This window comes from Malaclemys terrapin, chromosome 2 (genome assembly GCF_027887155.1).
Source record: "Malaclemys terrapin pileata isolate rMalTer1 chromosome 2, rMalTer1.hap1, whole genome shotgun sequence".
NCBI classification, from domain to species: domain Eukaryota; kingdom Metazoa; phylum Chordata; order Testudines; family Emydidae; genus Malaclemys; species Malaclemys terrapin.
In genome coordinates this window covers 187,654,649-187,668,320 of record NC_071506.1, presented here as the reverse complement: position 1 = coordinate 187,668,320, position 13,672 = coordinate 187,654,649, and positions in this window count along the sequence as shown.

Below are 13,672 nucleotides of genomic sequence, written 5' to 3'. Positions count from 1 at the left end.
GGATCACTCCACAATTTCCCATTCTGTACACCCCCCCTAAACCTCTGCCATGGACCACTCTTGGAGACAGGATACTGGGCCTGCCCACTATAGGAGCTCTTTGGTTCTTATTTTAAAGGGTTTTTAATGGGGTCTCTTTATGGACAAATGTCCCAACAGTTGCAGAGTGTGGGAGTAAACATGATGAAGTTTGTTTTCAGCTTTCCATGTAGCCAAAACAATGCTATATTCTGTATCCTGGATTTGCAGACATCATTTTATTCATTGCTGTAGTGATTTTCAGTGTGTCAGTACAGAGATTGAAAGGCTAGATTTGCAGTTAAAGCACTGAACTAGATTGATCTGATTCAATTCCAGGCTCCGCCACAGATTTCCTGTGTGACCTTGGCCTAGTCACTTCATCTCTGTGTAGTTCTGTCTGCAGATTGTGGATAATAATAGTTCCCCGCCTCACAAGGGTGTTGCTGGGAATAAAATCATTAATTCACATACTATGATGATGAGGGCCTTCTAAGTAAACAGATCACACACATTAGCCAGAACAAAAAATTGCATAATTTAAATTGAAGCAAACTGTATTAATGCAACATTGAGATTGTATTGTTCAAATAAAAAGTTGTCAGGAAAGGTTGAGGTTCCAAAACTATGAGAACTTGGTCACATTGCATATCCTGTATGGTTTATAATATGCATTTTTATGAAGTAAACTAACCTATGTTAAGCTAGACATTTAACCAAAATGGAAAATTCTGTATAGGTGCAATACCATCCGTTAACTTATGCACTTACTGACGTTGTGAGTTAAACCATACAGTTAGGGTCATTCATTCCTACTACAATTCCAGTTATGTCAAATTAAAACCATTTTTTTTTCATTTATTATTACTTTTAGTAGTAAAATTACTGTAGCACCAGGAGCCCCAGTCACAGACCAGGACTCCACTGCGCCCGGTGCTGTAGAAACAGAACAATAAGCCGGTCTCTGGCCCCAAAAACTTACAATCTAAATAATTGTCTAGGATGTTTAAAAGCAAGAAATATGAAGGGGAAATGGCCTTCGCATCTAATGTCACTGAGGTGATAGAGTGAGGAAGAGTGAATTCCTCCCTTTGCTGCTGTTGTAGTTGGGGGCAATTCTGCAACGCTGGTTTAACAAGGCAGCAGTACATCGGTTTACATTGTGATGGCTGCATCTTCCCAATGGAAAAAACAGAGGGTTTAAAAATTAAAACAGAGTTACAATAGAAACTGTTTTGCAGCCATTACAGCAGGACTACTAGGTACCCACTCTACTAATGTTGTATTAAAAGTGTATTTTTGCCTTTCTGCTCTCATTTCCTGTTTGTCTGACTTTCCCAGTTTAATTTCTCTCTCTGTACATTTTTGTATCCTCTTTCAAATGACATATTTCTGTAGTCTCTCCACCCTTTTACATTCCCATGTATGCCTTTAGCAAGCTTTATGCAGGAAAGATAATAGCAGTAATAACTGTGCTCAGCCCACAAAAGCATGTGATTCTTGACAAATTTAAGAAATGTCCTTACGTTTCTTTGTGGCAACCATCTGAAGATAATAACTGGCCTGATCCAAAGGCCATGGAAGTAAATATAAAGCTTCCCATTGATTTCAGTGGGCTTTGGATCAGGGTGCATTTCACCTATATTAGATTTATTATTTTTTCAATTCATGCTCTGAGGTTTTGCACTGGATGATCTTGCTGTAGCCCCATTAAGGGGTCAGTGCTGCCCTTTGATACACATATGTACTTCCCATTTGAATTAAGGGAAGTTACATGGACATATCATGGGCAGAATAGTGTCCTAAGTTTACATTTATTCTTGTGTAGCTGTTGGCTTGAAGACTTAACTGGGAGGAGCCCTACAATAAACTGGTGCCAGTTTTGGCAAGATGTCGTTAATGTCTGTCAATGCAAGCACAATATTTCACATCAGTTTGCATGTTTTCTCTTAAGATAATAGTAATAATTTTAAAGTCTTTCATTCTTTACATAAGCAGATAAACATCAGAGGTCTTCAAACTTCCTTCTCTCTTGGGAACTAATTTCAAAATGTTCCTATGTTACAATTATGTTTAAATGATTATTTTTTATTCTACCATGATTACAAACTGGCATTCAGCTGAATTACTGGCTAGATATTTCCAAACATTTAACACACGGATCGATTAAAAAGCAATTTTACCCAACAGGTAAAGTGCATTGTTTCTTTGTAGATGTTCTCACCTGTGAGTATTGACATTCCATTACCATCACCTGAAAAACAAGCACACTCTTGTAATAGTGAGCTCTGCTCCCTTTAGGTGAGATTTTGGGAGAGCCTGAACTTTCAGCTATCAGGCCTGAACCTGCATTCTTTATGCAGCCAAAAGCTCAAATCAATGAGGGGTGTCGAAGGAGTTTAGTACTTGGCCCAGTGCGTGCCAGATTGTGCTTTTGGTTATACTAAGGTAAATCTCCAGTAACGCCATTGAAGTTGCTCCTTATTTACAACAGTGTAACAGAGTAAATTACAGACTTAAATGTCTTTCCCATTTTTGCCTGTATCGTAAGTATAAGGCAAAGAAAGTATTTGGGAAACATCTGTCTGTGTTTGTCCTATGCCATTTCAAAACTGAGGAATTGAATATATTAGTAAGCGGTCAATATGAATAATTTTAATTCATTTGATTATCTGCTTGTAGCACAAGTTAAGCATTTACTCTACCATCAGCAAGTCCAAATTCTGTACATGTTCTGTCCAGTCAGGGGGACTATTTAGCCATAATGTTCTTTCTTCAAGTTACAGTTTTGTATTGCAGTGACAACCAACATTTTTTAATTTGTGATAAAACTGTATTATAATGCCTTATTTATTTGTAATCTTGTACAGTGTTAAACATTGGCCTTTCATGTATTATTCACTTAAGAGGTATTGTATGAAATTTTGTAAATAGTTTTAGCTATGACCGGTTATTGCATGTACACTTGTATAAAAAAAAAAGAAAAGGCACACTTTTAACAAACGTTAATGATTTTTGTAACAGAGGTTTTACATGCGCATGAAGATTATAAATCCTTTGGAAATGGACATCCTTTTGTTTTTCCTTGCAATCTACTGCATGCCACTCATGCCTGACTTCAGTAAAACAAAAGAAAACAGTAAGTTTTTCCTAAATATTTTTGACATATCACTTTTGATGGAGTTTAATCCACTAGTTGCATGTGCATTCTGCAAAGCAAAAGCAAAATACAAACAGCAAAACAAAGAGAAACTGTAACCTAATAATCACGCCAACCTCAGTGTTGCTAAATCCATGTTATGGTATATGAAATGTGCTATCAACATCTATGCTATCTTTTAAAAAGTACCTTTTGGTCATTAGAAGCAATAAATTAAACACCATTTACTGTAAAATAAAAATGAATGGAAATATTAGTTTCTAACAGTGTAACAAGTCTGGCATTCAACAGGTACTGTTTGATTTAGGACAGGCATCAAGGGAGAAAGAGCCGTTGTCAAATTCATAACTGCGGTGAGCAGGCACAATTCATTTGAAGGGGAAAAAAGTAAATTTGGCCCATTGGTGTTACCCAGATTGTTTTTTAATGTAGTAATAAATACTAGTAGTTGTATCTGAGAAATGCACTATACAAATACATCATTTTCATATAAATATACATGTGTGTATATAATAAACATTTCATTCTATGGCCTTATTTTTTGACTCATGTTGCAAAATGAACCATAGTTCAAAATATAAGAGTGCTGCATATAATTGTGATAAAAAAATACGTAAACTTGGCTTTTTTGTGTTGGTTTTTCTGGGACCTCCTGTATAAGGCACCAATCGTACTCCCACTGAAGTCAATGGCAAATCTCCCATTGGCTGCAATGGTGCAGTATCGGACCCTGAACCAGCTTTTGATGTCAAGTGCATTTGTATAACAGATCAGAATCTGTCCCTTTAACTGATTGTAGTTTATGCTTCAAAGCAATTTAATCCCATTCAATGCAGGGAAGATGGGAAAGTTATTCGAAAGCCAATTTCCTATTCAATCTCTCATGAAAACTTTAAATCCTTATAATGTTGTGCTGTAATATCTGTTACTATAGCTAATAGTATTTGACAAACTATTTACACAACTGCAATTCTGCTACATAATAATTCAATAATATATTTGAGACCACTAACCACAGAACAGCACTGAGGCTGATGGAAGTGGAAAAAGTGTATGCACTATGTATAGTATACATATCTTATGCTGTGGGTTAACATGGACTTCTTACATTTTGCAGACTTTTATCTGGTATTATTATAGGGCTTGAAATCCTTTCACATGACTGCCTGGTTAATTAACACTAGTGTTTCTATAAGTAACCTTGTCATCTTAAATACAGACATCGATCCGTGTGTCTAAATTGGCTTCATTCATGAATCATTACATCCTATTGAATGACTGGCTTCATATGACAATTAAGGATTTTCTAAACCCATTTAATACTATGTATAGATTAATTCATCTCAAATTCAGCATGTTTTTACTGTAAATGTGATATATTTGTTATGAGTAATGACAATCTGGACTCTTACACCTCTGCTTATCTCTTCCCCTATTCCCATCACCACCCTAACCCTCTTCTTTGCTTTCATATATTGCTTTCTCCCCTTTTCCATCTAATTTTCTCCCCTTCCTTACCAAGTGTTTGTACTACACCTTACACACATTCTCCTGTCACAGCCGGCCAACCTGCCCCATCGCAGCCCATGTTGCTGGTAGTGTCATTTTAACTGGGAGCTGCCTGTTGGTCCTTATTTCCCTTTTTGATCTGCCAAACAGCACCTCAGAGGCTGACTAGCCTAGAATGGGCCAAACTGCAGCAAGGGCAAGGACTGGGAGGGCAATTAAAAAGAACAAAGCAGGAAGGGGGTCCAAAATGCTGAAGGGGATGAAAATCTATGTTAAAGAAAAGGAATAGTACTGGTTTGATCTTGCACCCTTTGAAGTTAGTTGTGAAATTCCCAGTGGATTTAGTGGTGCAGGGATCAGTGCTTAGGCCCTGATTCAGCAAGGTATTCAAGCATGTGCCTAGTTTCAACTGGATTTAGGCATGTGCTTAAAATTAAGCAACTGCTTAAGTGCTTAGCTGAATCAAGGCCAAATTTGTATTGTTTGTTTACATTTTCACAATAAAGTGTAAGATCTGTCAATAGGCTGGTTTTTCACCTGTATTCAGAATTTTAAACTAATTTGGAATGTTATTTTTCTCTTTTTTTAAATGTCTGTTTTATAATCACAATATTTCAGATTGTGGCTTAGCGCTGATTAATGTACATGGCCGATGTGCTGAAGCACTTGGCTTTGTTTGTGCCTTACCGTATGGTTTAGGGTTCTCCTTTCCACTACTCCAGTTTTATCCACTGTGCTTCCATTGAAATCAAAGAAGTCACACCATCTTAAAACTGGTGGAACAGAATGGAGAGTCAGGCCGCAGAGCTGTATCTGTATAGAGCATTTTTATCACTTCCTCCCCAATTTGATCTAGCACAAATACAACTGCACCAGTGCCATCAGTTGTGGAAGTGCTTGTGTTGGCCACACACAGGAATGTTTGCCACCATTATTGTTGTTATTTATCATTAAGGAGCCTGCTTTTAAAAAGTGTTCAGCTCCCATTTAGAAAGCCAAATAAGGGCCAGATTCTCCTAAATCCTCAGCATCCAACATGCTAATCTATTTTGAGAATCTGGCTAGTTATTTTGGTCCTAAATGGGGGAGCTGGCCCTATATTGTACAGAACAGACATCTTGATAAAAACACCTATTTCCAATCTACAGTAGCACTCTCACATTTATTAGCACCAATGTAACTGTATCTGTGCTAGACCAATGGTGTTAGAACTGCTAAAAATTCTCATTGTAGACTAGGCCAAGGTGTGCATTAATTACTGCTATTACACACTCCATTGTGTCTTACTGCTAAAGTGCCTGGCACATGACTTTTATCCCAGATGTGTTGATGCTGGGAGCAGTTATGACAGATTGGAATTAGCAAATTGAAGTCATTTTAGGCTATTGTAAAACTTGTATTATTCTCTAGACAACCTAGAGATTTTTTTTTCTTCACTTTCAGTTGGAAATCCAAGTGATAAATCAACGTGTTCTGATTAAATGTAGATTAATTTAAGGTTAATTGTGTGTACTATTAAATAAAATTACTTAATGTTTTTAAAGAGTAGCCCCAATAAAAACTTTCTCTCATTGTAACTCTTGCTTTTGCTTTGATAACCCATTGAACATTTACAGCCTGATTTTCAAAACTGTGTAACGGTAAATTGACTGCCTGATTTGCACGCACACACTGCAAATTTGTAACATTTGCATTTACAGATTTGGATTCATCATATGCAAATAATGAGTTATCTGTGCATCCAGACGGGCAGTTAAACTCACAAGTAGGCAACCAGATAGGAAAGTCCTATAGAACTTAATAGGGATGGAGCCAATAAGCTTCTATAGAAACTACTCTAAAAACAGAATTCAATAGAGAACATCCGTTCTTTAGAACTTTAAACCAATTTATAGAATTCCATAGCAACTAGCATGGACATAATTCTCTATGAAATTCTACAGGTGGTTCAGAAATTCTATAGATAGGTATAATTTTCTGTTAAATTCTATAAGTTTTTTTCCATAAGCTGCAAATGACCAATTGTTGCACAGAATTGGTGTAATTGTACACAAAAATTAAGCATGCCATTTTGAAAATAAGGCACTGTAACATTTAAAAATAAAAATATGCCTTTCAAAATTACAGCTTTTGGGAACAAATTTTACCTAGCAAGCTAGAAATCCTGTAGCAACAACCCTTATTCTGCCCCCATATGGCCTTTGAGAGAAGACATTCTACAATCTTTCTGTGACAACTACCAAGGTAAAAAGAACAGGAGTACTTGTGGCACCTTAGAGACTAACAAATTTATTAGAGCATAAGCTTTCGTGGACTACAGCCCACTTCTTCGGATGCATACCAAGGTGTAATCTGTACTGCAGTCAGGAAGTGTGATTCACTTGTTGATGCATTTACACCTTTGATCCAGCAATGGTCATATGCACATACACTTGCACAGATTTATGCCTCCATTTGGGAACAGGGTGTGAAGCTGTTATCAGCCAGAACACAGGTGCATATTAATACAATAAATATTCATTTGGGGAGATCATTTTGCTTATACCAGAATTTGGCCGTAAGTATTATGTCTTACAGCAATGTATGTGTGTGTACATACTTTTTCATGCACAAAAATTTTTAACAGGAGTTAGTAGTACAGGTGCTATAACAACTTGTTTTTTAATGTTGCAGATTTACAGATCTTTGGCCTGCTTTCACGTTCATGTGAACATGCCCTTAACATTTTGAGTTTGTACAATATATTTTATATTGCAAGTGATTTTCTTTCAATGTTTGTAGCAGGCTTCACTGGGGGCCAGCATGCCTAGTGGGCAGGCCACAGCTCAACAGTCTCTCAGAGCCTTGGAATGGCCTTGCCAGGCAGTCTGAGGGCCCAGCAGCCAAGTTACAGTCAGCGTGGTGCTCCTGGGGTTCTTGCTATCAGACAGAGGAGGAGGGAAAGGTAAGGGGACCCAGGCCCTTCTGCTCCACCAGCTCCCAGTCCAGGGCCCCAGAGGAAAGAGGGGAGAAAGAGTCTCAGCCCCCTCTTAGCTGATTCACCTGACCAGCCTCCCCTGGGCCCCTTCATACCTCCCTGGTTCTCTCTTCGCTTTGGGGCATAGTCCCAACATTCTGCTTCCCTCTCAGAAGGGTGTTCTTCACACAGTGTCAACAATTCAGATAATCAGCTGGTGCATCCCCATTTTTCCCTGGTCAAGGTGAAGGGGGGTCAGGCCTCTCTTCTCCCAGTCAGGTCTTACTCACACTCCAGATCCTTCCCCTGTAGATCCCTGTGTCCCAAAAGGTCCAGACAGTCTGTTTCTCCTTCACTACTTGACTGTCCGAGTCCCCTTTTAAGTAGATCCTCCATTTGGAGCATGCTCTGCAGCTGCTGAGGTTCAGGGCCTTCTTGGCCCAATACTGCTCCTTCACTCCCTTAGCCTTAGTATCAGGTCTGTAAACCCCATCACAATGTTGTACATATTTTTTCCTCCATTATCTTGAAAGAATTGTTGGTTTAAGTATGAACAAGTGTACTTATTGCATAACACTATGGGCCAAATTCTGCTCATTTTACTCACACAAATAGTCCCATTAAAGTTAATGAGGCTATTGACATGAGTAAGCTTTGTTGCCGTGTCTGTTCCCATTTATAAAGATTGTCCTTTTCAGAAGCACAGTAGTTGCTTGACTCTCTCGTATGACATTGTTGTTAACATGTATCGCTACACTCCTTTGCTGCATTTCCCTTACTCTAAAGCATTTTTAATATATGGCAGCCTACATGTATTTTTTAATTTTCAACTTTCCTTTTATTAAAACATATCCATTCTATATTGCTATTTATTAATTTCAACAGCTTGATTAGAGACCCTCAGTTAAATCTGGGCTCTGTGGAAGTCTATGGATTGACCTCAGTGGGGACAGGATTTCACCCCCTGATTTGAACTGTAAAGCAAAAATGCAATCTGAGTTAAACATAATTTGACATTATGGGTTGTCCCCATCTCCTACTAACTGGGCCGTTGGGAAGATTCGGTGTTTAGCCCAAAACACAGCCAAATTCAGCAGGATCTGGCCCACAAAGTTTAATATGCCTTGTTTTAACATATGTTTCTCCTCTGAGAAATCCTCTGTATGTTCCCTGGGTCTTTTAAAGTGTCCTAGATGTGTGTTTAAAGAGTGAGCTTGGCTCTGTGCAGAGAGCCAGCACGAGGGGTGAAAGCCTGATCCCATTAACGTCAATGGCAAGCCTCCCATTGACTTCAGTGGGGCCGAGATTTCACCCAACAACTATCCACCCCCTATGTGGTTCTCAAGTAGGACTAAGGGCTTGTCTACATGGCAAGTAATTCCCTGGCAAGCGAGTGTGTGAATCTCCAGAGCAGCAGCTTGCCATGTAACGTCCAATGTGGACACTGTTACAGCTTGCTGAAGTTCCAGAGCGTGCCTTGGCCTACTGCACTTTCAAGTGTTGGTGAGTCTTTGTGCTAGCCTCTCCATGGGCTTGATTTCACCTCACAAGATAGCAAACAAACAATTATAAATGGTTGAATAGAAAAGGGTAGATGTGATGCACTATCCCTGCTTTCTGACTCCTGTGTCTGCTTTCTACCACAAACTGTCCCGCACCAAGCAGATAGCAAAAATTGAGCATATGTTTCACAATCAAAACTTGTCTGTCGTCAGATGACAGACAGCCATACTATCCATTGTAGCCTCATGGAATGCTTGAAAGTATCCCAAAGACATTTAAACTCCTATCCACAAATAGAGTGATGCTAAGAAGAAAAAGAGCCAGGTACACACACACACACACACACACACACTCTCTTCAGAGGGTAACATAATTCTGCTTTGTGTATTAAGATATATATGATAATACATGCTTTGATGTGGCTTGTACACAGTGTGTATATTATTAGAGATAATTAGGAAAGCAGTAACGTGGCCCAAATGATATAGTGTAAGCAACTTGATTTTTTTTTTCTTCTGCTGAAAATACATAACATATGTAAAGCAATTTCAGAAATGATCATTTAGTCTGAGTGTTATGGGGATATTTTCCTCCAAAAATCAAAGCAAAGATTGATTTTGAACTGTGCAATTTTGGGATTAAAACTTCATTTATTATACTTTATTGTGAGCTAACTTGAATCCAGCCATTAAGTAAGAAGACCATGTTACAGTAATCTTATCTGCTGTTTTACCTGTACCACAGATGATTGCAGTAAATTTGATGTGGCTTCCAAACTAACTTGAATACTTTAATGAAAGTATTTGAGTTCATTATCACCACATATAATGTAATTCCATCCTTAATTATGGGAAGCCAATCAGACATTTTCCTCAGTTGTATTGGTATAAGAGACGCCAGAAGATCCTGTCAGCCTGATCCAAAATCCACTGCAATCAATGGAAGCATGAACTTCAATGGGATTTGTGTCAGGTTTTATATTAAGGGTCTGCTCCCCAAAGGGGTTTTTGCCATTGACTTCTATGGGAATAGAATGAGGCTCATTGTGTTGTAATAGAACATCTCTAGGTGAAAAACAACATGGATATTCATAGCTTTGAGAAATGGACTAATGGGCCAAGACGTCATTGTTTTCCAGCTACTGTAGCCCACTGATGCTTTAAAGAAATATTATACACACACACACATACACATATACTATATATATATATAAAATATTAATACAGTAACAACACTGGGTAACATCTAATGTTAGATTTGCATAAATACGGGTCTATTTTTATGTAAATAGAATACTGTAGAGTATCTTCCACTCTTTTTCAGCATTGTTAAATTTGAGAAGAGCAATTGAATATTTGTCCTATTTTTATGTTAAAAAGTGAATGGGCTGAAATGGTAAATGTGAATGTAAATTTCTTATTGCAACTTTTATACTGAGTGTTTGCACTATTATAATTTCTGAAATCTAAAAAAAAAATAAAGGAAAAATCTGCTTGAGTAAACAGCTGCTGTTTCTTTTACTACGTTCTATACATTCACCACACTAAACTGTGCTTCAGAGGGCTCACAGCGCTGCTTTTACATTTGCATTCTAAGAACTCAAATCTAGAATTGCCATTGTACATTCAGGATTGCCTTGGACTACAAAATCCTATGGGCCCAATCCGTCTCCCATTTTAGTCAATGGGAGTCTTTGCATTTACTACAACCGGAGCTAGCTCAGGCCATATGCTCCCATTTATTGAGCTATGCAAAGGGAAGTTCAAATACTGGCACCGTGCATCCAGGGAGAAGAGTAGAAGGGAAATGGCAGCTAGATCATATGCTGCCACCCTAACAGCAGTCCTTCCCTGCAAGTAACATGTATTTAGGGATCCATACAATGTTCAGAATGGGTGGAGCAGCTGCTGTGTATGGCAGATCCCAAAGGAAGTCTGTGCTGAGTGAATGCTGCATGAAGACAGTGGGCTGGTCCACACAAAGCTGCACTGGGTTAAACAGAACTGGTTTAAAACCAGATTTAGTCACATTAGCACAAAACCCCTGTGTGGATGTTCTTAAACTGTAGCTTGTGCTTAAATCAGTCCCTTAGAGATTTAAGGCCCAGAATAGGGCAGGCTTTTAATCTGAAATAAGAGTGTTCACAGGAGGTGGTGGCAGTGCTTAAAAAGTGTGAAGACAAAGCCTTGATGCTATGTTCATGGTGTGAAAAAGTGATGGGTACTACCAGAAAGCTTTATTCATTAATGGCCTGTTCCAAAGCCCATTGAAAGCAGTTGGGTCTTTCCATTGACTGTGATGGAGCATTGATCATCCCCTAGAGGGAAAGTCTGAAGCTATTGAGAAGATAAGCATAAAGAATTTACACTGCTTTGAGGAAAATTCATGCTGCATTCACTCAAAATGAGGCCTAGATGCTGCCCTCGGATATATACAAACAATTCTCACATATGTTCAATGGGGGCAGGTGGGGCTCAACCAAGGCATGGGCAGCCAGAGATAGATAATGAAACACTATTCTCTTCTATCTTCCTAGTGTATGATGGGGGAAAGGTATAGCAAAGAAGCAGGTTTTGCATTTTGATCTGAAAGCTGAGAGTGTCTTTACTCTGCTTTGGGAAATGGGTCCTGTAGTCAGAGCTTAGCACTGCAGAAAAGGTGATCTCAGAGGTACCTTGGAGAGACTTGAAGTGTGGAGTCCCCTTGTGATGGAAACCAGTCAGGATTCATGTGAAGGATTCTTTATTCAGCATGCTGGACTGTAGTTCCTAGACACACTAGCTTGTTACTTAAAGAACACAGCTTATGCTGCACAGTGATCACAATGACACTGAATGTAATGAAGTTACGTCTGATTTACCCTGGTATAAGTGAGAGGTGTAGTATCAGACCTTAAATAACCATTTATTTTCATTCATTTTTTCTATGGAGCAGATTGTCACCTGGTGTAAATCAGTGGAGCTCCACTGATGTCAATGGAGATATGCTGAATTACACTAGCTAAAGAGCTGGCCTTTTGTGGTTGGAATTCTTTTCCACATAAGTACTTAATGCCATTTTTTTTTATATTAAAATTTGTAACTTTCACAGTGTTTCTCTAAACAATCTCAGTGAGACACTTTAGCTCATGCATCTGTGCTGATTAATGACCTTGCTCAAGTACCTTGAACCTTGGGAACAGTTTGTTTCCTCTTGTACCCCCCTACACAGCTGAGCTGGGTCAGTAGCATAATCACACGCTCTGAGATTTTTGTATTGCTTAAGTAATGAAGTACTACAGGCAGTGTGCTACATTGCAATTGGTTCATAGCCTCAAGTGATATTCTAGGACAAGAAGGCCAAACCACCCAAGGAGTGGAATAACACTTCTTGCTGTTATGAAATAGTTTTATACCTTTAAAATAAAAGAGAACATTCTGTGCATTGGCTGGGCATTATTGGTTGGTTGTCACTGGGTTATACCTATGTCAAAGCATGCTGGTTTTATCCAGAGTTCTGCAGCCATTTCTTGAATCAGTAGGTCAATTGGGTTCCCATTGCTGATGGTGGAACATGATGTGCTGTCGCATAATGGACTGGAACAGTTATACACATACTAATTATGGCCTATATGCTGGCTGGGGCTGCCCACACACACATACCCAAAATGCCACAGCTGGAAAGGGAACCACATGTCAAAAACTGTCACTGTGATTCTGGCTCCCTATCAGGCCCATGGAGTTGTGCAGGGTATACTTGAGGATGGGACTTAGGGAGCCTGGCTCACACGGTTTGGTGCATATGAGTCCTGACCTGATCCTACACACCCAGTCCCATGCAGATTATTCCTGCTGCTGGCAGCAGTAGTAATGTGCATAGGTTTACTGTATATGAGGCCAAGAACAGTCAGAATATGTGCTTACATTAACAAGGCATCACTTGAGCCCATTGTTTGAAACAGGTTTATGCTGTTCTCATGGCTGAAGCCAGAATTTGGCCCAATATTATTATAGTTTGCTATATATTTAGGATGAATATTGACTGAATAGTGTAGGTGTCTACTTTACATTTGTTCTTAGCTAGACATGGGCTGAATATACCAGTGGATGCATCAATAGAAACAGTTGGTACGGTTCTAGCAATTGACATGTCATACAAGTGTTGTTAAACTACAACAGATACGGATCCTCAGCTATTGTTTATCAGTGTAAAGCCAATGCCTTCATTGCAGTTACAGCATTTTACACCAGCTGAGGTTCTTGCCCATAGAATGTAAGGCCAGAAGGTACTGTTATGACCATGTAGTCTGATCTCCTACATAACACAGACCATAGAGACAGGTTTCAGATTGGTAGCCGTGTTAGTCTGTATCAGGTGCCACAAGGACTCCTCATTGTTTTTGCTATCAAATTTATTTGGGCACAAGTTTTCGTGGGCTAGAACCCACTTCATTGGATAAATGAAGTGAAAAATATAGGAGCAGGTATAAATAATGAAAGGGGTTGTTTTACCAAGTGTGAGGTCAGTCTAGTGAGATAAATCAATTA